The 27,748-nt window shown below is 37.1% G+C and overlaps 1 long non-coding RNA gene across 5 annotated transcripts; it reads right to left on the minus strand.

Annotated features, from left to right (window-relative positions):
* Nucleotides 1-12,780: 12,780 nt before the first annotated feature.
* Nucleotides 12,781-18,613, minus strand: LOC113320421. 5 transcript variants are annotated; one of them, XR_003346087.1, is made up of 4 exons: nucleotides 18,425-18,613; nucleotides 15,441-17,317; nucleotides 13,489-14,519; nucleotides 12,781-12,852 (listed from the first exon to the last, which is right to left on the minus strand). It is a non-coding gene; the product is annotated as an uncharacterized LOC113320421 (long non-coding RNA). The 5 variants fall into 5 exon arrangements; XR_003346089.1 differs by lacking the exon at nucleotides 12,781-12,852 and having other exon boundaries at nucleotides 13,302-14,519; nucleotides 15,441-15,724; nucleotides 16,952-17,317; XR_003346090.1 differs by lacking the exon at nucleotides 12,781-12,852 and having other exon boundaries at nucleotides 13,302-14,448.
* Between the last annotated feature and the right edge of the window lie 9,135 nt (nucleotides 18,614-27,748).

Raw genomic sequence — 27,748 nt, forward strand, 5'->3', positions numbered from 1 at the left:
GAGTTTGGGTAACTTATGAACTACTTGGGAATGGTCCTTGAGATGGTGCAAAAGCATTTTGTTTGGCGAAAGCTGAGGATCCATCTGTTCCATTAGGGGCCAAAGAAGCAAGACCAGCTCGTGCTGGTGGAATTGCGTCCGCAAGAGCAATTAAGGCTCTGAAAGTCAGCTTAACGCAGTCCAAAAGAGATGTCGACTCACCACCGTTGATAAAATCTTCAAGAACTGCAGAGAAAAAATATACTCACTTATCAAGTTTAAGGAGGTTGCTAGACAGGTATTTTGCATACTCATCCGAAAGATATCATATAAAAACCCGACAACAAGCATGCAAACTAGACAATTCACCAGCAATGCTATTACCAAAATAAAAGGGATTAAGTAGCATGTTGTAGCATTGATAACACCCAATTTACTAGTCCTAGTAATCAAATATCAAGCATGAAGCATTTAGAGAGAAAACATCATTAATTGTAGCACATACCACGTTGTGAGGCCAAAGTTGTTCGAGAGGTACATGCATCATATATCCATCCTGATTTCCACTCGACAACAAAACGAGCCACTACTCTAGTGCCCAAGTACTACTGGATTAGTGGAGAATAAGTGGGAAAATTCCATTTCTCTTTATGTGCTGCACTCCACCAAGTGCACCTACTGTTGAGAAAGAATTTTTAAAAGAAAATGAATCAGTGAGAATTAAAGAAACTGACATCTGTTTAATTCAAATAGAGGAAAACTATTCATGGACACTCAAACCACCAACAACTTACCAAAGTTATACGTCTACCTAAAAAAATTCCAAAATAATCTAGGGTCTCAAATTAGAAAACAAATAGTGTTCAGCACCAACAATTGTGATGTCTTGTTGATCTCCATATCAATTACGTGTTTATAGGATACATTATAGCTACGAAATTTTCGAATAAGATATACACAAAATAAGACAGAGAAAATAGGCTCAAGTGTCTCTAACAACAATTCACATAAATACTCGGTCGATAAACCTAATTTTAAAATTTTCAATATGCCAAAAGCAATATTCTTTGGTGACCCATTCCCATCAAACGTAGATGCAAGCATCGCCTACATACCTATTGTATAACCATACTGCATATGTTCCGTATTCACACATAATCTAACTTTAGCATATACATACCATTAGCCAGGATTAGGTATAGGGCATGCTGGCAGTGTCAGTAAGTTATTTGTTCATGCACTACAAACACCGCACATGTATACAAGAATCACAATTATAAGTTAATAAGCAGTGTTGAACGCGAAGTACATAATCATAAATATTCGTTAGAAATAGTAAAACTATGCAATATTTTTATTTTAATGTGTTGAAAGAGAAGCTGCTGGTAGCTGAAGATGCAAGATGTCATTCAAAAACTTGATTTATTTCTCTCTTACGCATTTCTACAAACAACTAGATGCTAACAAGCTTAGGGCATCAAATTAACTGATCCATAGAATAGAAACTGACATAATTTAATCTATGAAAACCGATTTCTTAAGAAAACAATATATGAAATAAAGTTGTACCTTCACACAACTTTTATCCTCTTCCTTCTCCCGGAAAGCCATTTAAGAACTCAATTAGAAGAAAACCCATATTCCCAAATAAAAAAAGCTCATGTTCCCAAATAAGAAAAACTCATGTTCCCAAATCTCATCCACTGAAGTTGATGATTTTTAAAAAAATAAATAAATAATAATAACTCAGATGGGTTTAAAGAGATGGAAAAGATGAGTAAAATTGTTTAATGAGATGCAGAATATGAATTGAGAAAGATGAAGAAGATCAGCTGATAAAGATTAAGGTGATATAGGGTTTTTTCGTTCTCCCAATTTGTTTTTTTCCATCGAAGAACGAAAAAATGAGAAAGGAAAAGACATTTTAGTTTTAAAAGGCCGAGGATATTTTATCCTTTTCGGTCGACTCAGATGTTAACTCTCATGACTTAGGGATATTACGATACCTGACTCCAGAGGGGTCGAGTCAGGGTTGAACTTGACTCAGGCGCCCAGTCAGGGATTACCAAAATTGGAAACCAAACAGTCTGACTGCTGACTCGGCGCGAGTCAGGGGTTGACTCAGACCCAGACGCCGAGTCAGCTGCAAACAAACAAGGTGTTAGTCTCATTAGAACGTAGAATAGAATAGACTTCTAAGTGATAGGTAAGTTTTAGTCTCCACATACCTTTTGTTGATGAAGTTCCTCTAAGATCTCCTCAGTAGATCTGCGTCTTCAATCGATGAACGCCGTGAAGGCTAAATCTCAACTACACATTTTATCCTAATCCGAGACATAGATATAAGTACACTAGAAATCAAGTATATAGTTTTGATCAACTAAACTTGACAAACAAGCTTGAGATAGCAACGCTTGCGAGTTCGACCGAGCAGTGCTCTAACAATCTCCTCCATTGTCAATTTTAGTGACAAAACTATTAATACATATGGATTAAAAAATAAATAAACTTTGTAGCTTCTCATCCATCATGCTTGATTTTCTTGTCTCTTCAACATTCCTTGAATTCTTCGCTACTCCAAGTACTCCAGCGATTCTGAACATGTTCAAATCAACATCATTGTTGTTGAAGATCCCTAGCCATAACAATAAGAAACATATGTTCTCAATCATTTTTATACAATGTCATAGTATTATTACACAACATCAAAGTCAAATTGCATCACAACTTTGACAATAATACTAAGGTGATATGTATCACCCCCCTGATTTAATACTCCATCTCACAGTGAAAACCACTACCCCTTACACAATGATACGTAAACCATATGTATGTAGTGTGAACTACCAAATAATTCTCGCCCTTTTTGTCAATATAAATTGGCAAAGGTACGAAAACTACGGGATCATAATGAAATTTTCAAAGAGATAATTCATGACCAAAAGAGAACATAACAACTTGTTTCGATGATTTCACATAGTCGAAACTTAGTGTATTCATCAAGGAGTTTATAATGATACAATATAACTCCTACAATATTCCACAGCCGCACTCCCCACAAAGATATGGCAATTAAGCAAAAGTTCAATTAAGAATTCTCCCCCATTTTATGTCATTCCCGAAAGAACAATATGAGCGACCATACTTTTACAAGAAAACAAGGATTTATTTGGACATTAAAAAATCACATGGATTTCTATCCGGTAAACTCGAACGAATTAACCACAAGAAAACCTTATTGATTAATTTAATCGGAAACGCTCAACATAAGAAAACTTACGGAACCTTACAGTACTTTCACATAAAAGTGGATCAGGGAAAGATCAATACTGCGGAATTTTCAAAAGTTCATTTTATCTTTTATTAATATTTGCATTGTTAGAGCATAACTCGGTTGAACCCACCAAGCGTTGGTATGTCAAGTTTGGTTGTCATATTTTAGTGACTCAAAACTCAAGTTAAGAGTCGCTTGATTATGTACTAGAGTCAACTTCGTACAGGTTAGCTTGAAAGTATTAGGATAATGAGACTTTACAAGTATAGCGAAGACTTGAAGATGTGAAGAAGCAAGGAGCTACAACGACAATCATCCTTCCACTTGAGGTTAGTGATATTTGACTTGAACCGTTTCATTCCCTAACGTATCTTTCAAGTCGTGCATATTGAAAACATAACTGAGAAGCATGTTTGAACTCTAGATAGACATAGTATTAAGGAATACAATACAAGGTTTATTGCTTAACCATTAAACTTTGTAGATAAGACATCGCCATAATCATTTGAATGCTATTGTGATTATGTATGGGTATGAGGTGAGGATTTCATCCTAGGGAACAATGTTTACATGTGTTTTAAGGAAGTAAATTCATGAACTTGCTTTGTGAATCGAAAAGGAAATCTCCTGGTGTTATTGGTTTTGTTATTCATTGCTTATCTTATGAACAACCAATATGTGTGATTAGTAGAGACAATCATGACTTGTTTATGTTCTTGGTAAAACTATTCACAAAGGCCTGACTTATATATTGATATGACTTTTATTAGTGAAACTGATCTTAAGTAATCACCTGAGATGATATGATCGGGTTTGTGATTTTATGTCTGACCAAAACTAGGAAAAGGGGAACCGATCCTAGTAAGAGGTGCAGTACATCACAAAGGGGGAACCGATCCTTGTATGAGGTGCAACAGGTTTATAGCAGAAAGGGGAACCGATCCTATGGACATGTGGAACACATATAAGTTAGATACCATATATATGTTGGGAACCGATCCTAGTACTTAGTCAACCAAATTTTGGAAATCTAGTGTGACTATGCACAGTACTCACATGGAAGGTAGAACCGAAACTTGTTTTGGTAGAATCGTTAAACCCATGATTTGTGATTGAATGTTATTTGATCAATCGCATAGTTCTTGGAAGTCAGATGAACCAATTCTAACTTGTTTGGAAGTGTTGAAAATCGGTTTCCAGGTTGTAAGTATTAAAGAGAACTTACAAAGTTAGGATGTCTACATAATTTGAACACGTGCTGTGAATGTTTATTATTTAATTGGTCAAAGTTATTCCTTAATAGCTAAGGGAAGAGAATCCCAGGATCGAAACACAAATAAGTTAAGAATCTTTTCATTAAGGTTATTAATTTCATTTTTAGGAAAATAAGAATTAGTAATGTGCATTTACTAATTAAAGATTTTCTAAGAGATTTCGATTATTATTTTTGTACAAAGCATTTGCAGGAATTATGAAAACCGAATTTGTGCTTTAATGAATATCTTGAGAATATTTTCGTTTTTGGAAATTCCGTGGTGTCCAAACTTCCTTGTCTATAAATACTTGCAGTTTACATTTCTAGCAAACTAATCCTTCGTAACAACAAACCACCTCTTGTTGTATTGTTACTGGTGTAGACGCTTATTCGGAGAGGAGAGTAACCTAATTAGGCGAAATCTATTACGGCCGCTCAGTTTAAAGTCTTCTTTGGGATTGAGAAGCTCTATTAGTACTGTTGGTGGGAAACTAGATAATTGTGGTTTATCTTTTGTTTTCGATTGATTTGATTGACTAACGATGGTTGAACTTTGATTGAACCTAGTTTGTTTATGCTTGAGGATCTTCTCTTCTGATATAAGATTCACTCAAACTAGTTCATATTTTCGACAGGGATCTTCAGACTGTTGTAGTTCTAAAAACGATCTTGTGATAATCCGTTGTTAATAGACTTCGTTCTGTGCATGATTGATCACAAGAGATTCAAGTGATTGTTTGCTGGTATTTATTTGAAGATCTAAGAAGATTTGAAGACGAAAAATATATTGAAGATTTCTGATTTGTGGGTTCATAATCTTTGGTGTACACAATACTTGTTTCGGTAAAAAGAGGATCCAATTAATAATCAGTTTTATCCTAGTGATAGAATTGGATTGATTAATTGAGTAGATCGGGATCAACAAAATTCTTTGGATTAAGAGTGTTGGTCGCAAAATCTTAACGATTACTTTGGTAATTGAATATGAGATAGATCTAAGGACCTGACGAAGGAGTTTATGTTAAGATAAACAGAAGAACCTTTGTGGAACTCATATCACTCGGTTGAAGAAAGTTGATACCAAACAGATTTGTTGTTCCTTTACTATTTGGAATACGAACTAAAAGAATTGTTCCAAGTACGTGACTTATCCATAAGTCGGAGGCGTGGGAATACAGACGGAACTAGGTGAACTATAGGTTTAATTGCTTGGTCTCAACCATACGAAGTTAGGTGTAATTTTTTGTAGCGGCTTAATCCTGAGAGTATTCCATTCTAGACAAGGTCCCGGGGTTTTTGTACATTTGCGGTTTCCTCGTTAACAAAATCTTGCTATGTAATTTACTTTATATTTCCGCATTATAATTATTTTCTTATAATTAAATTAAATCGCACAAAGTTAATTCCTATTTACTTGATAAGTGAATCCTATTGTATTTGGTTAAGTCCGAACCTTTTACCAAGTAAACATACTTCGTTGTTGTATTATCTCGATCTAATATCCATATGCGATCACACGAAGTGCGAACCGATTAGTTGCATTGTTTCGAATCAGTCCATAAACAATCACTTTCGGAGAAAGGACTTATAGGTAGGAAAAGTTTTAGCTTGAGGTATATTTGGGTACCCTCTCCTTTTCATGCATAATGACATAATAGACTTAAGTTTTGAGCATATGAGATAATCATAGTTCACGGACGTAAACGCCACATATCCCATAAAATATTTTTGCAATATATAAAACCAATAAAGATTAATATTGCAAAATCATCTTCCAAATAACTTAGAATTTAAATAAATAAATCTAAAAACATTACAAGATGAACATCGTTGAAATAGCTATGTGCAATCACAATATTTGCTACTCCAAACCCTAGTTATCCTTCTTAAAACATAAGAATAAATTCTCATAAGAAGTTTCCTAGACATCGTCGATCTTTCTCAGAGCGTCTACCGAGAATTATTTTTCATTATCGAAAAATCCATTGATTATAGGATCATTCAATTCTTCTAAATTATCTTCAGAAATGTCAGTTAACTCACTAAGCTTTGTTTCAGATTATACAAGGTGTTCTTTGTCAGAGACAACATTCGTTCATAGTGAGCTATCTTTTCCAAGGACAAAATGATTTGAAATTTTAAATCATTTCTTTTGCTGATAAAATTCTTCACCATAAACCTAAAGTTATTATCATGCTGACAAACAGATAAAAAAACAGTTAGAGGAAGAACCTTTTTCATCATTTGTAGACTTCTACTTTATCTTTCTCGAAGATTGGATTCCTTCACATAGATACACATTAACTGCTTCTAATGCATCCTTTTTTGTGGTACCTATGTACAAGAGCCATGATACTATATCTTTCAGAGATAAAAGAGTGAAAGATATTTTAATTACAAAGAAATATAAATAAAACACCGGAAATATCAAACCCTTAAGAGCATTTTTCAAGAGGCACTTTGAAAAAGTCTTCACGGTTCACGATCCATTATCTATTTTTGATAAGAAAATATTCACTTTGCCAATCTTAACTTTCATATCCTTACGCGAGTTATTATTTTTTCTCAATCGAGCATTCCTCTATGAAACGAGGGTCTTTTCTATTTTTGCAAGGGTCCACATATTCCAAATAAAATTTTGAAAGTTCATAAACAAATTTTATCATGAACTACAGGTCTTTTCAAAAATTCCTTTAACCCTACGGATCATTATTTATTACTTTTATTACGAACGAACCTACGTTCCTAAAAGTATTTGCAAAGCTCATGCTTTGAAAACAAATTGGGGTTTTCATAAAACCTCATAAACAAAATTTTTCCCTACTGCAACTAGACCATGTCTATTCAAGAATTCATGTATCTCTTCCATATTGGGGATTTTTGCTCGTTCCTTAAATTAATGAACAAACGGGCATATATACGTTTTCTAAAAACAAATTTTCATAAATCCTACGCATACATGAAACTATGGGATTTTTGTTTTATGAATAACTAATGAAATCATAAAACACAAAGCAAAAAAAAAATAACCTGTCAACGACGCCGGAAGTTAGTCGGCGGTGGGTAGATTACCGGCGGCAATTGGAGCTCCGGCAAACAAAAGTTTTTCTTCCTGCTCGTGAAGAAGATAAAGAGAGTGGTCGGTCAGCTGGGAAAATAAGAACTAAAAAAATAGGGTGTCTTTCCTTTTATAATAATTTTATTTCCAAAACCTAATAAAACATGGGTTTTTATTTTTTGTACTCGGGCCCATAAATCCTAAAACGACCAGAACAGAGCCTCCGGGCGTCCAAATCAACAATGCCTCATCTATCCGTGTTCACGGGATGACACTCTATCATACTATCAGGGTCCTCACCCGAACATTTGCTCGTACATGACACCATTGGAGCAAATTTGAGGATTTTGAAAATACCTTTGTGCAACTAAGTTCAATCACTGAACTCGGAGACTGAAAATCACCAATTAATACTTACTACGGAACATGACTGTCCCTCACTAAGCAGTGGATTTAATGTAGATAGTGGATTTTCAACAAAGGTTAAAATAGTAAAATCATGATACTGCAGTTTCTGACGCGGCTTTCAGGCATGTGACGATTCATATTTTACGAGCCATGATGAATATGTTTCTCGAAAGGCCTCCACTAGATGAGTGTTTGATGCCTCGCATTTCATCATGACCTTTATGTAGAATAACGTAATTGGGATGTTCTCTGTAAGATTGAGAGGAACAACGCCTTCAGGACGTCGGTGACTCGTTGTTCCCTGACTACATAGAGAGACCCACCTCTACATAGAAGAACAATTGGGCTGTTCTCTGTATGATTGAGAGCAACAACGCATTCTGGACATCGGTGACACTCACTGTTCCCTGATTATGTAGAGAGACCGTGTATAGATCCAGGTCGTTCTCCGTAAGATTGAGAGCAATAACGCCTCCAGGACTTCGGAAACACTCGTTGTTTCCTGACTATGCACCTTTCAGAATGGGTATGACGATTTAACTGGCTAATATCCCTTCTGTGATAGATTAATTCTACCGTGACATTCACCACTGAATTCCTAGAAGATAATCTATTTTATCTCATTACTCTGATTTCATGATCGAATCCACGACTGATCTCATGGAATGGTAATAGATAATCTCATTACTATGATTTCATGATCGAATCCACGACTGATCTCATGGGATGGTAATAACTACTTTCATTACTCTGATTCTATAGTCGAATCCACGATCCCGCGGAATGGTAATACTTGTTTTATTATTCCGAATTCATGGTCGAATCCACGACTGATCCTATGGATTGATAATAAAAAACTACTCACTTTTATTACTCAGTTTCATGAATCATTCTCCACTTAATTTCATAAATTAGTAATAAATACTCAACAATCGGGCATCTGGACCATCATTGAGTAATCCCCATAAAAAGGTGCAAGTGCACTCTACAATGATACATGACCGAGCACCCAAATGCACGAACGAGCATTCGAAAATATGGAAAAACGAGGAATCCTTCACAAAACAGGAGAGAGAAAATAGTAAAATTAAAATAATAAAGAGGCGCTCATGGGCCGGGCATACCGGCCGGCCGGCCGTGCCCTAGCCGTGGCCGGTCTCATGCCTCCTCCATTATTTTTCCTTATTTTGTTATTTTCATGAACTCATGAAAACTCATTCATTCTAGAAACTTTCCTTGTTTGAGCAAAACTCACGGTTTCTCCATATTTTCACGATTTCATGAGAAATAATAATAGAAAATAGGGAAAGGTGTTGCGGGACCAGGTAACCTAGCCGGCCGGCCATGCCCTAGTCGTGGCCGGTCCCACACCTTGCAATCCCTTGTCTTTTCATAATTATTATTTCTCTAATATCATGAAACTCCTCCGTTTCAACAAAACTCATGGTTTCTCCATAGTTTCACGGTTTCATGAAAAATAATAATATAAAACCGGGAAAGGTGTCGTGGGACCGAGCTACCTGGTCGGCCGGTCATTCCCTAGTCGTGGCCGGTCCCACACCTTACAATCCCTAGTCTTTCATAATTATTATTTTCCTCATCTCATGAAACTCCTCAGTTTGAGCAAAAATCATGGTTTCTTCATATTTTCTCAAATATTGCTCAAATCATGAAAAGCCAAAAGCCGACATGGTAACACGACCGACTAGCCTCTCATGGCCATATTAAATGTTAAAATACTCTTATTTTAATATTTACAAAATATTGATCAAATGAGCATACATGCTCATTCCAGCAAAAATCAAGAATTCAGTCAAGATCAAACTCTTCTGAAAATCCAACATGTTGCTCAAACGCACAACAGAAAATACTGAAACTCTCAGGATTGAGATATGGTCATTGTGGTGACACGGGCATGCTCTCTTGGCCGACAAGGGCGGCTCTAAGGCTTGCAACGAGCCGGTCCCACACATTTTCACAATTCTGCCTAATTTGCTCAATTGCTCATACTGGGCCCAAACTCTTTTCAACCAACCCGAAGTTTGCTCAAACGACTACCAGCTGGTCCCACGACCACCAAGAGCCGGTTTCATGACCTCTAGGTCGATCCCCCACTTTTTCATAATTAGGTTTTATCACCTGATGCTGAATCGAGCAATATTTCAATAAATGATGAAACCGTCATTTAATTATCATTCTTTCACCAGCCGGCCAACTAAGGATCCTGGTGCATGCTCACTCAAGCACTTGGATGCCACATGGACGTACATCATCCCATATGGTCGGTCCCTCTGTCATTCATGATCTATTTTCAGCGATTCATCAATTAACAGATAATTGATCTAAAATTAAGGTTTCCAATAAATGCTCCACGAATCATCATTCTGAGCAAGATTCAAACACTAATGAATTTACATTAATTCAACAATCATCTGGATTAATCATATAATTTTTGGTAGTCTACCAATATTTTAATTAATATTTTATTGGGTCACGTTACCAATAAATAATTCGTCGAATTGAGCAATACTTGCCCAGTAGCTCAAATATTAATCCAGCTATCAATATTTAGTAATTTATCAGTAATTCGTCGAATTGAGCAATACTTGCTCAGTTGCACAAATATTGATCCAGCTATCAATATTATCAGCAATCCATCATCAAATTCATAATTTTTGCCAACGCGTACAATATCAGCATCATTCAAAGAACTACGCATGTTCAATCCATGAATCACTAAGTACTCGTCACTCATGCCCAATTCAACAAAATCGAGACTCACTGTCTAATCAGTCAACAACTGACTAATCAATACACGTCTGTCATGCAGCCTCCACAATTTGTGAGACATCAATCACGTCACATTGGGGGATATCAATTAGGGCTTTGGTCTGGCGGCCTACAACACGTGGGTTCATCCACAATGAGAAATGTGAGTAAGTCGTGCCAACGGTTGAGGGAGTTAGCAAAGTAGTGGGTGGATGGTTAACCGAGTCTCCACATGACCTGGAATTGGTTTTACCATGATTTCCTACTTCCTCACTCTTTCACTCAAGAAACCGTCACACTTACAGGGATCAAGGTCTTTACGCAATATAAATAAGTCTCTGAATCCATGATTGAGGACAACGAAGGATCACTAGCTATCAACAATTGTCTACACAAAATTTCTAGAGTAACTACTCTCAAGAATTCATCAATCTATCAGAATTTATTCGAACTCATCAGTTCACCAAATTTGCGGAAACCTTCAACATACTCACAATCCTTGATCATCATTGATCCCACACAATTCTCAGCTTCCCTCATAAAGATCAACACTTCTCCCTCTTTGCGACCGAATTGACTCTGGAACGACCATTGTCTTGGTTTAGGCCGGAATCCTACAGATTGATCTCTCGAACCTATGCACTCCCTTTGCAGTGCATCTGTGTGAGGTTGAACATTTTCCTCGGTTAAGGAGTCTCGACAACACGCTCGTTTCTTCACTTCCCTAAAAACCGGCGACCGTTTTTCCGCATCTAGAGTCATGGACAAGTTTTAAAAGTCAATACAATATTTGGATTTTTTGATTTAAAACAAGGACTTAAGTGTGTATTATCCAAAAACATTTGTATCAAACCATACGCAGTTCAGTATGGGATTTCAAACCAATTAAATCTTTGTGATACAAGGTCATAGGAATAAAATAGAGAGGAGAATTTACGAACAAATTATGCTGAATTTATGGCTATAAAAAATCTCAACTAATCTTTTAGTCATTTGCATAAGTAGCTATAAATCTGAAAAATGATGCATGTTAATAGAACATTGAAATAATAAGACATCAACAAAAAAAATAGAAGAAAATGAAAACCCCTAAATCAAATATCGATTCACATAAAACGAAGTACGGAATCAGAAGGCCCAATCGAAATGCTAATTACAAACGTGAGAAAACAAAAGACCCCTACTTTTATGTAATTTATCCGTTTTCGGAAGATGGGTTGAAATCTAACTTATACTTGAAAATAAAATCTTCACTTTGCTCGAGTTTACCTTGAAAATCAATGGGGTGAAGTTCATCAGGAAATGGGGAAATGTAAAGGAACATAAAAAGTTCGGTCTTAGATGTTAAGACAGGGCCGACCTTGAGATTTCGCTACCCTGAAGCCAAGAAAAGATTGTTGCCCCATACCGAAATCCCTCGTGGCGTTACCAGTAATCCATGTATACTTCTCAAATGTTACGTATATCAAGCAACAATTTTAAATTTGCATCAAGTTGCCAAAATTTTTCGCAAAAACCTGAAGAGGTGGTGGTTGTTATAGCGGTGTAGGGCAGCAAACTGGACGAAAGAAAATTTTTGTTTCTGAGTTATTAGATATTAACCAATGAAGTGATGAACCACTAGAGTTTTTACTTAAATTCGCCCTTTCTGAAGCACATACCACGATTAGTTTTAGTCTTTTAGAGCAATCTCGTCTCTCTTTACAGTAGGTGTCAGCTTTTCAGGATGTTACATCTTCATCTCAATCTTTTGCTCCTCACCTGTCAACTGTACTTCCTGTCTCATGTTCTTCAAAAGTGCTTATGCTCCACATCGAGCCACATAATACGCATCCTCATAGAATGTGGATAAAAAATTATCACAGTATTCACTATATTTGAACTTAATATTGTATTGCAGTAGTGAACATATGCAACGTCATTTTAGTTCTCAAACACTTCAAACAAAAATTAGCATCAGCAGCATCACCGATGGAATGAAAAACGTTGCGCAGCATCCAGGGATATCTGAAACTTGAATTGATCATTCAGTTAGTTCGATGAAGTCCCCGTTTAGAAGCAATCTGTAAGCCTCTCTTCATTCCCACATGAGTGTTGTAGGGCAGCAAACTGGACAGAAGGAGAGAACGTACGATGAAGGAAAATTTTTGTTTATGACTTATTAGACGTTGACTAATAAATCATCAAAATAACTTCTTATTTACAATATGCTCCTTCTTTTTTTAGGAATAAGTCCTCCACTTTATTTTTAATCACGCTACAGATCTTCCTTTTTGTTCGTAAAATAAGACCCCCCGGAAGAGAATAACGTTTTTGCTGCCCCTGTTTCGTGCTGCCCCGAAGTCAACCTTCATTGACCTTCCCTCAGGGCCGACACTGTGTTAAGAGTTGGTTTTAAAAAAAATAATACAAAAGTACCCTAGCTTCTCATGTCTGCCGCATGTCAACCATGCTCGAGTCATGTAAACTTTTCCATAGTATCTACTAAGTACACACCCTAGAGTTATTAAGGGATAACCTGTTTTTAGTTAAGACATCCATATTTGGTTTTAGGGCACTCTCCACTCTACATGGTTACAAGCATTCAATATTTGGATTGCACACCCACATTGCACAATTCTAGCAGAATTGTTGGGCTCTAGCTCAAGGCCAAGCAATTTTTTTTACTGGTGTTACACCATTACCTACTAGAAAAAGATTTTCGTCCTCGAAAATCAAAACAAAACTAAGGATAGAGAAGATTACCTCCATACGGCTCTCGGTACTATTGTCTCGTTGGAATTCTATTTCCCAAGTTGCCTCTTCAAGCTAGGATGTTGCAATAACACCATCACCATATTGAAGGTTCCTATCCCGGGGATTTGCCTCTTTCATGCCGATAACTCGCATTCATTTCTCTACATAAGTCACATTATGGTTCATTCATTTCTCTACATAAGTCACATTATGGTTCGATTGTAAGTCTTGTTGTCGTCTTCAAAATTTTAGGCTCATAATACTTCCTCCAATAACTTTTTCGTAACAAAATGGTGTACCACATGTTCTACCGTGCCAAACTTCATATGTCGTCAAACAAACGATAGAGTGGCGAATGTTGTCGTAAGCAAACTTCATAAATGGTATAGTGCGCACTTCATTCTTCTTTGTGCCCGCAACACTATCCTTAAGTGTTGTTATTCATGTTCATCTTTGATTCTGGAATAAATTAGAACATCATCTATGAAACAACTACAAATTTACTCAGAAACGGCCGAAAGACTCTGTTCATTAAGTCCATGAACACCGCGAGTGCGTTACACAAAACGGCAGCACAAGAAACTCATAGTGTCCACACTAGGTGCCGAACAGTCTTGCGAATATCCTCTTCTCAGATTCTTAGTTGGTGTGTAGCTGGTTCGAAGATCAATCTTGGAAATCCACTCCCTTCAACTAATCGAAAAGATCTTCTTCGCAGCGGGTACTTGTTCTCGATTGCGGTTTGGTTAACCGGCGATAATCGATGCACACTCTCATTGATCCATCCATCCCTCTTGAGCGTAAACGTGAATAAAACCTAATGCAGTCAACTAGATCACCAAGTTGTTTGTGTAAGTATTTCATTTCTTTAGGTGCCATATGACAAGGACGTATAGATATTATGATGTCCCTGTTCGTACTTCAACCTCAAAGTAGATCGTCTCTTTGGCGGTAACTCGTACAAATTTTCTGGGAAGATAACAACAAAATCTTTAACCATTAAGACGCCTTCTCCCGTATCTACATCTTCGTCTCTCTCGCTAACATGGGAAAGAAAAACTATGCAAAAGTTAAGGAATTGATATGAGTCCTATTTAACTAGATAAAAGTTTTATAAGAAATGCTTTTTTGAACCAATACATTTAAATGGAATGCATACTCGACATGGAATCAAATGAATACCTTTTTCAAAAGACAAAAAGTATATCAAATAAAATTACTAAGCGAGTTTGAGATGCCGGTTTTCTATATCTAAAGTGTGGGTGATATCTTCTAGTCATACGAAGGGAGTAAACCCAAAGAAATTCATTTTCTTTTACTAAAAATAAATAATGCTACAAGGGACTGCATTTTACTGTCAAGTGGTGGCTATAAGGTAGGTAACAAAAAGACAAAAATAAAAATTGTGGTTTTGGTCGTCCCTTCAAGGAAAGAAAAGTGGTTGATGAAGAACTAATATTAATCAAGAATGGGTAACAAAGCAAGTATAATGTTAAACCAAGGTAGGCTCATGTGTTCAAACATCAAAGCAAGATACTGTGGAGTAACGGATGCCTTTCAAAAATGAGTATCTAGGATCATGTCACCAAGGTTTAAAAGTGTTTTAATACAAAGTTAATCGGCAAAGTATGCAAATGAAAAAGAATTTGAAAGTTTCATAATAAAACTATTAAATTTCCAATGTTGCTGGGACTTATGGAATCAAGAAAGCATTAACACACAAAAAAGATGAATCTAAGGCAAGCATAAAAAAAAAAAACCACTTCAGCTATGTTTCCAAATGGGATGAGAAAACTCTAGCAACTTAATTAACAAAACGTATTATAGATAAAGCAACAGAAAACCCATTTCTTGCTAAAATAAAAGTTTATATTTTGAAAAGAACTCATCAAAATTTCATGATCTAAAATCGGTTAGCACAACGTGAAACTCAAACCAAGTCGATCAAGAAAATTTCGTACCTTAATGCGAGCCAAACCATCTTCTCTTCCGTTATTTTAATAGCATCAAACTCCTCTTCAAAACCTATACCAGTTGTCTGTTTTTGACAAAATTCCACGTCCTCCTAAACTACTAAAATTCTTTCATTTCTCGTAATCTTCTTAATTTCCCTTTTGTCTACAATAGTACTCGACTCCCGACGGTCTCTATCGGCGTCAGTATTAGTCAACACAACTTACCAGTTGTTCTATATTTTTCTTAAGGCATTCGATTTTGTCGCTTAGATCTAGCACATCAAAGGTATCTTCAAAACAGAACATGAGTCAGATTCACAATTGGTTAGTAATGTACATTACTAACACACAAAATGATATGTATATCACGGCAGCTTGATGTTTTTCCCCAATCCCCAAGCCCAACAAAAACTCAATAAAATTAATTATCTCACTGTAAGTTTCGTAAAACATTTGACTAGTTAAAACAAAATAAAATCATTGGATGATATATACAAGCCAAAAAATATTTTATCTATTTATCTTTGCAATCAAATGCATCGCATACGAAAACTAGTTAGTCCAAACTCACAGTCCCAAGTAGATCGGAACTGCTCTGATACCAACTGTAACAGACAAGGATATTTACCTTCCAATCAAGTTGATTTTCAACCCATTAGCAAGGCCAAATCCCCCTTCTGCCACTTGAAAACTAAAGATAATATATTCATCTAAATTCAGACATCTAACATAACTTTTCAAGGCTAGCGATAAAGATGGAGAAACATGCTCGTCAATTAAAATAAAAAGGGAAAATACTTTTGATAGAAGTAAAAGTATAATTATGAACAATGACTAAAACGTCCGCTTGCGAAAACGTCAATAGGAATTTCATAAGGAAACAAAAGAAAACGGGTATACGTAGCTGTTAAATACACTTAGGATTTTACTGCCTTGTTCCAATCTTAGGAAGAAAAATAAATAAAAGAAATAAACTACCAAAATGAAGCATAATAAGGTAGTACGTAAAGTTCACACTTAGTACTCATAGGTTTTGAAGTTAAGCTATGCAACATTTTCAACAAGAACTAAACTAATGAAAGTCCTCTAGATTTTGAGCATAAAACAAGCACCTACGAGACCTATTCTGCTCTCCAACAGTTGAATTTAGTACTAGGAAAAGTTGAAGTCTAGAAAGAAAACATTATCTAAAACAGGAGCTTCTACCACTTAAAAATCAATGGAGTGAACAAATTCAAACAAGTAGACTAACAAAATATTTTTAAAATAGGAAATTTACAAAAAACATGTGCACATAGTTGTTAAAGCTCAATACTTGATTTTTAAAAATTGAGATAAGCATGTTCCCAAAGTGAATCGTGGAGAACAAAATGTATACACTGTGAACAAGTACACCATTTACTTAAAATGACATTCAGTACACGGTAAAATACTATGAAACATAGATTGAAAACCAAAAATAAAGCACCCCAGATTATCCCCATGATATATACATCATAGAAGAAGAAAATACTAACACTTCAAGCTTCCAGAACTTTCCTGCCATAATCTCGATCTAGCTTACTACTCCAAGTTCCTTTCGTACTCCGTGGGGAGAAAACAAAACAAAGGGGTGAGAGAATGCCCAGTAGGAGTCATAACGACAAAACATAATGCCTACGGGAAACATAATTGAAATAGACAAGAGGAGCAGATAAAATAATGTACAAAAATGTAAATCCTTGCATAATTAAAATTCATAACTGAATACAGAGCTGTAAATCGAGTTAAGTGACTCTACTATTCTTTTGCCCAGCGCCGATGTCAGGGTAGTCAGATACCAGCTACCATTGCAGCTAACGGTTTTCCGGGTTGCCACTTGTAGGTGGGGGGCCAATTAAGACCTGACATTCCCAAATTAGAGTCGTTTAGTTTCCTATTTCGGATTGTTCATAAGAAGGAAACTCTCGCAGTACACATTAAATCAAGTACATAATTCAGAAATGAAAATAATCCAATTAGATGTATACAAGGCATTCCATAAGATTTTGCCAAAGGCTCGTACACGGATGATTTTTTGAGCATAAACAGATGTATAAACCATAAGCAGAACTCTAAAGAAAATGAGGATACAAATGATAAAGCAGTAACATTTTTATGCTAAGTGGCGGAAATAGGGATTATAAAACTAAAAAAAAAACAGACATTCGGTGCCGCAAGACATTAGATGCAAGGTTTTCATCAGATGATAATGAACTCAAATAGATTAACAACAAACTAAAGAAGAAAACAAGAAAGCGTAACTAATTCAATTGGTTTAGCTGTACAAAAAAAATAATCACACCATATCTAAAAACAAATGTGAAATCCTTAAAACAGGACGTGAAGCACAGTTAACAAATCAAGCAAGAAATGATGGTTTAATTTAGTTTAGAATTTCTCAAACTGAAAAAAAGAAGTAATTATTCTTGTTTTGGGTACAAAACAGTCAAATAAGAGAGAAATCTAGAAAAATGGCTTTTAACTGTTGGCTAGAAACAGAGTTTACAAATACATGACTCACTGAAGCATTTTCGCAAACAAGTCATGGACAAGTTTTAAAATTCAATACAAGGTTTGGATTTTTTTGATTTAAAACAAGGACTGTAGTGTCTATTATCCAAAAACATTTGTATCAAACCATACACAGTTCAGTGTAGGATTTCAAACCAATTAAATCTCTGTGATATAAGGTCATAGGAATAAAATAGAGAGGAGAATATATGAACAAATTATGCTGAATTTATGGATATAAAACATCTCAACTAATGTTTTAGTCATTTGCATAAGTAGCTATAAATCTGAAAAATGATGCATGTTAACAGAACATTGAAATAATAAGACATCAACAACAAAAATAGGAGAAAATGAAAACCCCTAAATCAAATATTGATTCACATAAGACGAAGTACAGAATCAAAAGGCACAATCGAAATGCTAATTACAAAGGTGAGAAAACAAAAGACCCTTACCTTTCTTTAATTTATCCATTTTCGGAAGATGGGTTGAAGTCTAACTTATACTTGAAAATAAAATCTTCCCTTTGCTCGGGTTAACCTTGAAAATCAATGGTTAAATTTCATGAGGAAATGGGGAAATGTAAAGGAACAGAAAAAAATCGGTCTTAGATGTTAAGAGTTGGTTTTAAAAAAAGAAGAAGACAAAAGTAGCTGCTCATGTGTGCCGCATGTCAACCATGCTCAAGTCTTTTCAATAATATATCTACTAAGTACACACCCTAGAGTTATTAAGGGATAACCTGTTTTAGTTAAGACATCCATATTTGGTTTTAGGGCACTCTCCGCTCTACAGGTTACAAGCGCTCAACATTCGGATTGTACACCCACATTGCACAATTCTAGCAGAATTGTTGGGCTCGAGCTCAAAGACCAAGCAAATTTTTTTATGAGTGTTACATGGTTGCTAGTGTACAAGGTCCAAAGGAAAGTGGACCAATTACCCAAGAGTATTAGATAAGTATGCGTCTATGTGGTCATCTCTTGGCGGAAACGTGGAGTTTCGTTGTTCATCTATTTGGTCAGGGAACATATTTTATATATGAACCGAAATACACCATTTGGGATGAATCTCTTAAGGATCGAAGAATTTTTTTATTTAACCATAACAACATTCATTATATCGGTCTTAGACTAGTGAAGATTGTACATTGCCACCGGTGTGTAGGTTTCGTGAGGACTCATAGCTCAGTAAGGAATGTCTGGAAAAATATGAGCCCAACATGAAGCGTTGGAGTAATTGGTCGGGCCAGATCAAATGAATGGTCTTCAAATGTTGGAATACGAATTCGCTTTTTGTCTAACATAAGCTATCAGATGCTTATATTTTGTCGCTTTTGTATATTGTATGTTGCAAACTGTACCAAGCTTAATGAATGAGAGTGATTTGTCTTTTTTGGTTACTTTCAATTCATGAAAATTTTAAGATAATCGGTCTACATATATGTTATTGTTATGGGGTAAAAACTGATTCTGCTGTTTTTGGTAAATTTGGGTGTGTTGATGAGAAACGAATTCAAACCCTAAACAAATGTACTGCACATGAATACTTTTAGATTCGAGATATCAATTTGTAAGACTCTGGCCTAAACCAAGAAATGGCCATTCCAGATTCAATTCGGTCACAAAGTGAAGGAGAACGGTTGATCTTAGGGAGGGAAGCGAAGAAGGTGTTTGAGATTAGAATGTTGAATTAAGAAGGTGTGGCTGTTTTATGACTTGCTTCAGAATATGGAACTGGCTTGCAGAACGTAAGCTATCAGTTCTCGATGTTTTCTGGATACTTGTGTTGATAACACTTGTGCCCTTGTTGTCGAAATAGGTCGAAAACCTATTTATACAAGTCATGATTGAACACACCTGATCTCGTAGGAAGTGGAGACAGTTAAGTAGTGGAGAAGTGGAGTCGTGTAAAAAGTGGTGACCTTCATGTTTCCATCACGAGGGAAGACTGGTCATCCTTACACCCACTACTCACTTACTGCTCATTAACCGTGCGCCTTTTCCTGACACTTTCTTGTAATGAGCACGTTGCACGCCGCACGATGTAAACCGCGAGACCAATACCCCAGTGAACATCCCCCAGTTTGTGACATGTTTGATGTCTCGATTATTTTTGTGGAAAATATGCAGCAGATTGTTGAGTGGGTCTTGTGTGCAAGACTTAGTTATTCTAACCAATCGCGCGTAAACTAGGCGGCGGGTGATCATGTGTGGCAAGCTAAGTCATGAGACTTTCTCCAAGAAATAGCGTGTGACGCTATTAAGTTAGTCTTGGTTGGTCTCCTGAGATTTAATCTAGGTCCGTCAATTCGGCTGGCGAAGTTGGACGGCCGATATTGTAATTTATGGAAGAGGGTAGCCGTTATTATGGCCACATCTCGTTAGCGCATGCCAGTGGCGTAACGGCGTGGCCACTATATCTTGGCATGTTGGTGTTAGATCCAAATATGACCAAACAATATTGACTCTAGTTTTCGTATCGAACTTAATGCCTTAGGTGGCATTATTTGGCATGGGACGACATAACGGTCTTAACCAAATTAGGGTTTGGCATGTAAAAGCCCTAATTAGTGTGTGCGGCTATGTTGACGCGACGACCACTAGGTGTTGGCGCGGTTTGGCTTTATTTAATGCGTGTGGCGGGTTTAGAGCGACCTGATTGGTCGATGGAAAGGGGGGCCGGAAATCGGCATGGGTCCGGCCTTATTCTAAGTGCATGCGGCGCATTTAGAACGACCTAATTGGTCGATGGAAAGGGGGCCATAAAGCAGCATGGGGCCGGCCTCAATCTAAGTGTGTGTGACGCATTTAGAACAACTTGATTGGTCGATGGAAAGAGGTCCAGCAAGCAGCATAGGGTCGACCTCATTCTAAATGCATGTGGTGCATTTAGAGCGACCTGATTGGTCGATGTAAAGGTGGCCGGAAAGCAACATGGGTCCGGCCTCATTCTAAGTGCGTGTGGCGCATTTAGAGCGACCCAATTGGTCGATGGAAAGAGGGCCGGCAATCAGCATGGGACCGGACTCATTCTAATGCATGTGGGGCATTTAGAGCGACCTGATTGGTTGATGGAAAGGGGGTACGGAAAGCAGCATGGGGTCGGCCTCATTCTAAATGCATGTGGCGCATTTAGAGCGACCTGATTAGAAGATGGAAAAGGGTCCAGCAAGCAGCATGGGGACGACCTAATTCTAAATGCATGTGGCGCATTTATAGTGACCTGATTGCTCGACGGGAAAGGGGGGCCGGCAAGGGCAACATGGAGCGTGGTCATCCGGCTACAGGTGGTGCCTGTAAGGGAGAACTGGCCATCCATGTTGCGCGGCCACGCCTCGTCTTGTTGCTGCTCCTATTTTCCGCAGCTCCTCTTTTATTTCTTGCTTTCTAATTTTTGGTAGGATTTTGCTCCTACTAGTCCATGGTGGATTAGTTTCCTAGCTTACCTAGGTTTGGTCTCGACCAATAGGGTTCGAGATATTGCGCAGGGCGCAAAAACCTAATTTTTGCAAATTGATAAGTTAGGTTAAAGAACTGAATTTTGCGGGTTGCCGCAAAATCAATCAATTTTGGGTGAATTTTGCATACTGATACAAAAAATCACTAATTTAATATCACATGGCAGCATAACTTTGCGTGCCTCTGATTGAGTACTTCCACACGCATCTTAATCCTGACACTTCGGGAGATTCATGCTACTCGGCTGGGAGTGAGCATTAGTCGTCATGTCATGTCAGTATTAAGAGTTCAATTGTGGAACATGGAACAGAATAAATACTCAGAAATTTACAGAATATTTGGGGTTGTTGCTACACGCACCATTCTTAATAAATTTTAGCCGTGAACTAAAAACCAGCATCAACATTAAGTCCCCTGCTTAGTACGTAACAGTGACATTGTTGCGGGGTAAGCACTAGATGGTGACAAATAAAGATAAAACTTATGAGGCAAGGTAGATAGATGTTACCAGGATAAAGGCCGGCTAGGTCTTTGAGCAAGACATGTTTAACGAAGTATCAAAGCCCGCAGTGATCGTCCTCCTATCATACGTCAATTTCCTCCAGGTAGATTTCAAAATATGCTAAACTTCATTGCGCTCGATTGCGAGAGACCTCGACTTTAAGTTGCTTGGAGTCTGGACTACTGAGTCGCAATTAAAAAGTTTTTTTAAACTCCTAAGCATTGACTAAAATGGAAAAGCTTTCATCCTGACTCTTTATCTCATCGGCTCATTCTTTCCCTTATGATTGCTATGATGAAATGCTTGGAATGCTTATATGGGCAAAATCTTCCGGAGTCTTTGAGTAAAGTAAACGGTGAAAAGGCGAGGGTACCCAAATATACCTCAAGCTAAAACTTTTCCTACCTATAAGTCCTTTCTCTGAAAGTGATTGTCTATGGACTGAGTCGAGACAATACAACCAATCGGTTCACACTTCGTGTGATCGTCTATGGATACGAGATCGAGACAATACAACAACGAAGTATGTTACTTGGTAAAAAGGTTCGGACTTAACCAAACACAATAGGATTCACTTATCAAGTAAATAGGAATTAACGTCTGTGTAATTTACTTAAAAATTACAATAAAACAATTATAATGCGGAAATATAAAGTAAATGACACAGAAAGGTTTTATTAACGAGGAAACCTCAAATGCAAAAAAAAACCGGGACCTTGTCCAGAATTGAATATTGTTAGAGCAATGCTTGGTCGAACTCGCATGCGTTGCTATCTCAAGCATGTTTGTCAATGTTAGTGATCAAAACTATAAGTCTTGATTTTTAGTCAATTATAGCTAAGTCTCGGACTAGGATAGAAAGTGTAGTTGAGCTCAAGGACTTCATGGCGATTCATCATACAAGTAGAAGAACTACTCAAGGAACCGGTGGAACTTCTTGACAAAATGGTATGTGAAGACTTGAACTTATCTATCACTCAAAAGTCTATCTACTCTATCTCCTACTCTTTGAGACAAGAAGTCGTATGCTATATATACAAACTTGGATTATACACATTTGGTATTTCGAGCCGAGTATACCTTGCTTATCTATATCTCGAAACATGTGTCGGTAAGCTTTTCGCTTCGATCAAGTTTATCTTTACCATGTGACGAAAGTCATGATATGTTTCAATCATCTTGAAAATTGCTTTGACGAGAAATAGTGTAACAACTATATAACGTCCTCTAAGAATGTTTCAATGATTGAAATAAGAGTTTAGATTACATAACCAATGGTGGAAATAAGCATTATTGTGGAAACACATTTATGTATAAGTCCTATTCCTTGAACCAAAGTTTGCGAACTTTGTTGATCAAGAGAACCGGAAGAATGACGTGAGCCAAGTCCGCGAAGTGTCGAAGTTCTGAAACCCGAGAATTTCTGCTGGAGTTGACAAACTACTTGCGTCAATCTAAGTTCGCGAATTCAGTCCGCGAACCCAGTCCGCAAACCGGCGAAGTTCTCATACCCGAGAATTTCTGCTGGAGTTTGTAAATTCTGCCCGGTAACTTAAGTCCGCGAACCTAGTCTGCAAACTAGAGAAGGTTATATATCTGAAGACGATTTCTGAACTTAAACTTAAAAAGACTAAGGAATGCAGTTTGCAAACCGTGGCTATAAAATTTCATGAACCGATTCAAGTGAATCAAATCATCTTTGCTTCAATTGTGTCTTGTGTAGTACATAAGATTTCCTTGCAATTGAACAACTCTCTAACTAGTTCATTTGAAGTCATTTGAACTATTTATGGTGAAGAAGAACATGGTTGATATGAAATGCTCATATGGCTAACCATTTGCTTAACTATTGTTGAACCAACAAGTGCATACGTTTTGGTATGGTTAACAAACCTAGAAGCATGCATTGTCAAGTGTGTGTAACAAGCTAAGTTTTCGATCTAACGGTTGAGAAATATTAGCTTGAATCTAAATCAGGTTTTCATCTAACAGTGAATATTGAATGCTTTGTTAGTAAGCTAACATTGATTGCAAACCCTGATTTGAAAGACTATATAAAGGAGACATCTAGTATTGTGCAAAACTAATCCCCACACCTTACGTGTGATACTAGTCTGCGTTCTAAAGTCGATTCTCCTTTAACCTTTGGTTTTCTTCTTCTAAAACCAGGTTAACGACTTAAAGACTTCATTGGGATTGTGAAGCCAGACCGATACTACTTTTATCGTAGTTGTGTGATCTGATCTTGCATCTTCCATCGTACGAGTACAATCAGATTGATTGGATTGAGATTGATATCTCCGATAGGAAAGATATAAAAAGTAATCAAAAACATCTTCGTCTCATTGTTTGTGATTCTGCAACATCTTGTTTCGCTACCATACGATTAAGATTGTTGTGAGGTGATTGACAACTCTAGGTTGTTCTTCGGGAATATAAGACCGGATTATCAATTGGTTCATGTTCACCTTGATTATTGTCAAAAGACGGAACAAAACCTTTAGGGTTTATCTGTGGGAGACAGATTGATCCTTTGATAGACTTGTCTGTGTGAGACAGATTTGTTTATTGTCAAAGCCTGCGATTTTGGATCGTAAAAACTCTTAGTTGTGGCTGAGATCATCTAAGGGAATCAAGTGCGCAGTATCCTGCTGGGATCAGAGACGTAGGAGCATAATTGTACCTTGGATCAGTGGGATATTGATTGGGGTTCAACTACAGTCCAGTCCTAAGTTAGGTTGGAGTAGGTTAGTGTTTGTAGCAGCTTAATAGAGTGTGTGTTCAATCTGGACTAGGTCCAGGGATTTTTCTGCATTTGCGGTTTCCTCGTTAACAAAATTTCTGGTGTCTGTGTTATTTCAATTTCCGCATTATATTGTTTTATCTTTATAATTGAAATAATACATGTTGTGCGTTTGAATCAATCAATTGGAAATCCGACCTTTGGTTGTTGATTGATATTGATCGATCCTTGGATATTGGTCGTTGGTACCATCCAATTTATTCCTTTCATCTGATCAGAACTCGCAGTTCCCGCTTGAGTAAATCAAATCAAGAGAGATATATAAACTCGTTGATATACTTTTAATTGATTGAGTCTTGTTGATTCTCTTAAAAGTATATTCGAGTTTGTCCATACAGATTGCTAACCGAAATATTGGTTGGTGTTGTCAGACCCACTCTTTTTCAATTGGTATCAGAGCAGGCAAACACGTTTAAGATCTCAAAAGTCTGTGTTTGTAGCGATCTGACTCTATGGACAAGAGTACTATCTCTGATAAACGTGTAGCCAGAAATAAAAGTTCTATCTCGTCAAATTCTATTAAAGAGAAAGTTTCATCAATCTCGAATATAGACGAACCTTGCGTTCTGACGAGACAGACTAACATCGACATGTGTGATCCCGATTACCCTTCAAAAGAGAGCTTCTCTGGCAATGAACGAGATTCAGCAGAAGAGAGTGAATTGATTCTAAAACTTGTTAGAATTCAAGCTGATAGATTTAATCGGTTGAAGCACCATGTCAATACTCTTCTTGGTGTAGTAAGTGATTTCAAATCGAAAGGTAATGCTAAAGATCAGTCTTCGTGCACGACTCTTGAGGCTAGCCTCAAAAAGGATGCCTTGAAAATTGAAGATCGCTTGAGTAAGCTCTCTATTCAAGGATGCTCAAAGCAATCCAATATGCCAAGTACTTATGACACAACTAAAATGGTTTTATGCTCAGAATTAAAAACTGAAGCCCCTTCTGGTAAAACGGATGTGCCTGAAGTCTCTATCACTCAAGGGCGTTGCACATCAAATGGAGGGAAGAAATCTTGTAATGAGGATATTAAGACTGTACTATCTAATCATTCGAATGATCAGAAAGTATGTCTTGTCTGTGAGACAAAGAGTTCTCTTAAGCGAAAGGGAACCTCTAGGATGAAGAAAAACTCCTTTGTTCAACTTCAACACACCTTAGACTTAATTCTTAAGGGTGTAACTGACATTCGTATGACTAAACCAATTGGTTTTCGTACCTACCCTGTGTATATTACCGGGAAAGTCAGTTCAATTAGTTCCTCGAACACTCAAGAACAAAACAAACGTCTTAATAAACATCGTCTAAAGGAAGATCGAGTTATGGTCTCTGGAAATAACTCTGCCCCTGGTAAGAAAGGAAGTTCATAAGAAAGAAGAAAAATTGATGAAATGAGAGATAATCTGAAAGAGAGAATTAAAGGGTATAAAGAATTCGTCAACAAGTTGTCTTCCTCCTCAAACCAAAATTCTTCTGGTAAGAACTCAAACTATGTCTCGTATTTTGATGACAGTAAGTTTTATGATAATTTCTCACATAAAAAGGAATCCCTCTCTAGATTCAGGAGAAAAAGATACTTGATCATAAACACAAATATTTTAATGAGATTAAAGCTCATACTTTTGCTAATTAATCACAAGGGGTAAAGAACTTACTCATAAAAATCATGTTGAGTAATATGCGTCATTTTCAGGTATAACTTAAGCATACTACTTCTGATTACTGAAGCTATGTTCTTATCGTATATAGCCAAACTACTGATCTACAGAAATAATTGCTTAAAGTATTTATTTATTTTTTTGTTGTTTTTAAAAAAAATATATATATATAAAACTTTTGTTTGAGTTTTTTCCGTGGGTCAAGTTTGTTTTCGCACGGATACCCGTTCCGGCACGAAACAACTGAAAACCCTAAAAGTCTTCCTTCCCTAAGAAACCCTTAAATATCCGACCTATTGAGTTTCAAAAGTCACGTTCGGATACTCTAGGTTGGTTTCTAAGTTTGTTTAGAATGTCGTTTTCTTCATCTTGTTATGGTGATTTTGAAAGGGGATTCCTTGACAAAGGTTTTGTTATTGATTCCAAGAAGAAAAAAACCCTTGTAGATGAAGATCATACTAACTCTTCATGTTATTTTGCCTACATTCATGAGGATGCTGAAAAGGATGATATGAGTTCTGCTGAAGTTGTTCATGACTTTCTTAAGTACTTTGGGGAACACAAGAGCTCATTGTTACTCTGAAAAATCTTGATGCGTTGAAAACAGAGTTGGAAAAGGTTACAGCTGACCTTGGTCTAATAAAGTCTTACATCAATGATCTTCGCAAAGAGAATCACCTCTCTAATGCTGCAATGAATGTTGTTGTTCACAAGCTCAAAGACCCGTTGTCTTATGAGAATTCTGAACCGTCCATATGATCTTAGTTCGTGTTCGGAATAGCACTGGAGTCTGTTTTACTTTAGCTTGTTTTATTTATGTTTCCTAGTGTTGATGGTGGTTTTTAGCTTACGGTTAAAATCGTAAAACCCTAAACAGACAGTGACGTCACAGAACTTGAGTAATAATGTCTCCACCAAGCGCATTTATTGAACCCTTTAATACGTTTGTGAGAAAATTACCAGGGTAACTTTTTTTAATACTAATTAGGGTTTCGATAGGCCAAACCTTAATTTCCACACTACATGTGCCAATGGCATGCCGTGCTATCCACATGTCCGCGCCAAGGCATGCTAACCATGCGAGCCGCACCACATGTACCAATGGCATGGCGTTCCAGCTACATCTCTGCGCCAAGGCATGCCAGCCGCGCCACATGTGCCAATGACATGCCGTGCCAGCCACATCTCCGCGCCAAGGCATGCCAACCATTGCCAGCCGCACTACATGTGCCAATGACATGCCGTGCCAGCCACATCTCCGCGCCGAGGCATGTCAACCATGCCAACCGCACTACATGTGCCAATGGCATGCCGTTCCAGCCACATCTCCGCGCCGAGGCATGCCAACCATGCCA

Source organism: Papaver somniferum, chromosome 11 (assembly GCF_003573695.1).
Source record: "Papaver somniferum cultivar HN1 chromosome 11, ASM357369v1, whole genome shotgun sequence".
NCBI lineage: Eukaryota > Viridiplantae > Streptophyta > Magnoliopsida > Ranunculales > Papaveraceae > Papaver > Papaver somniferum.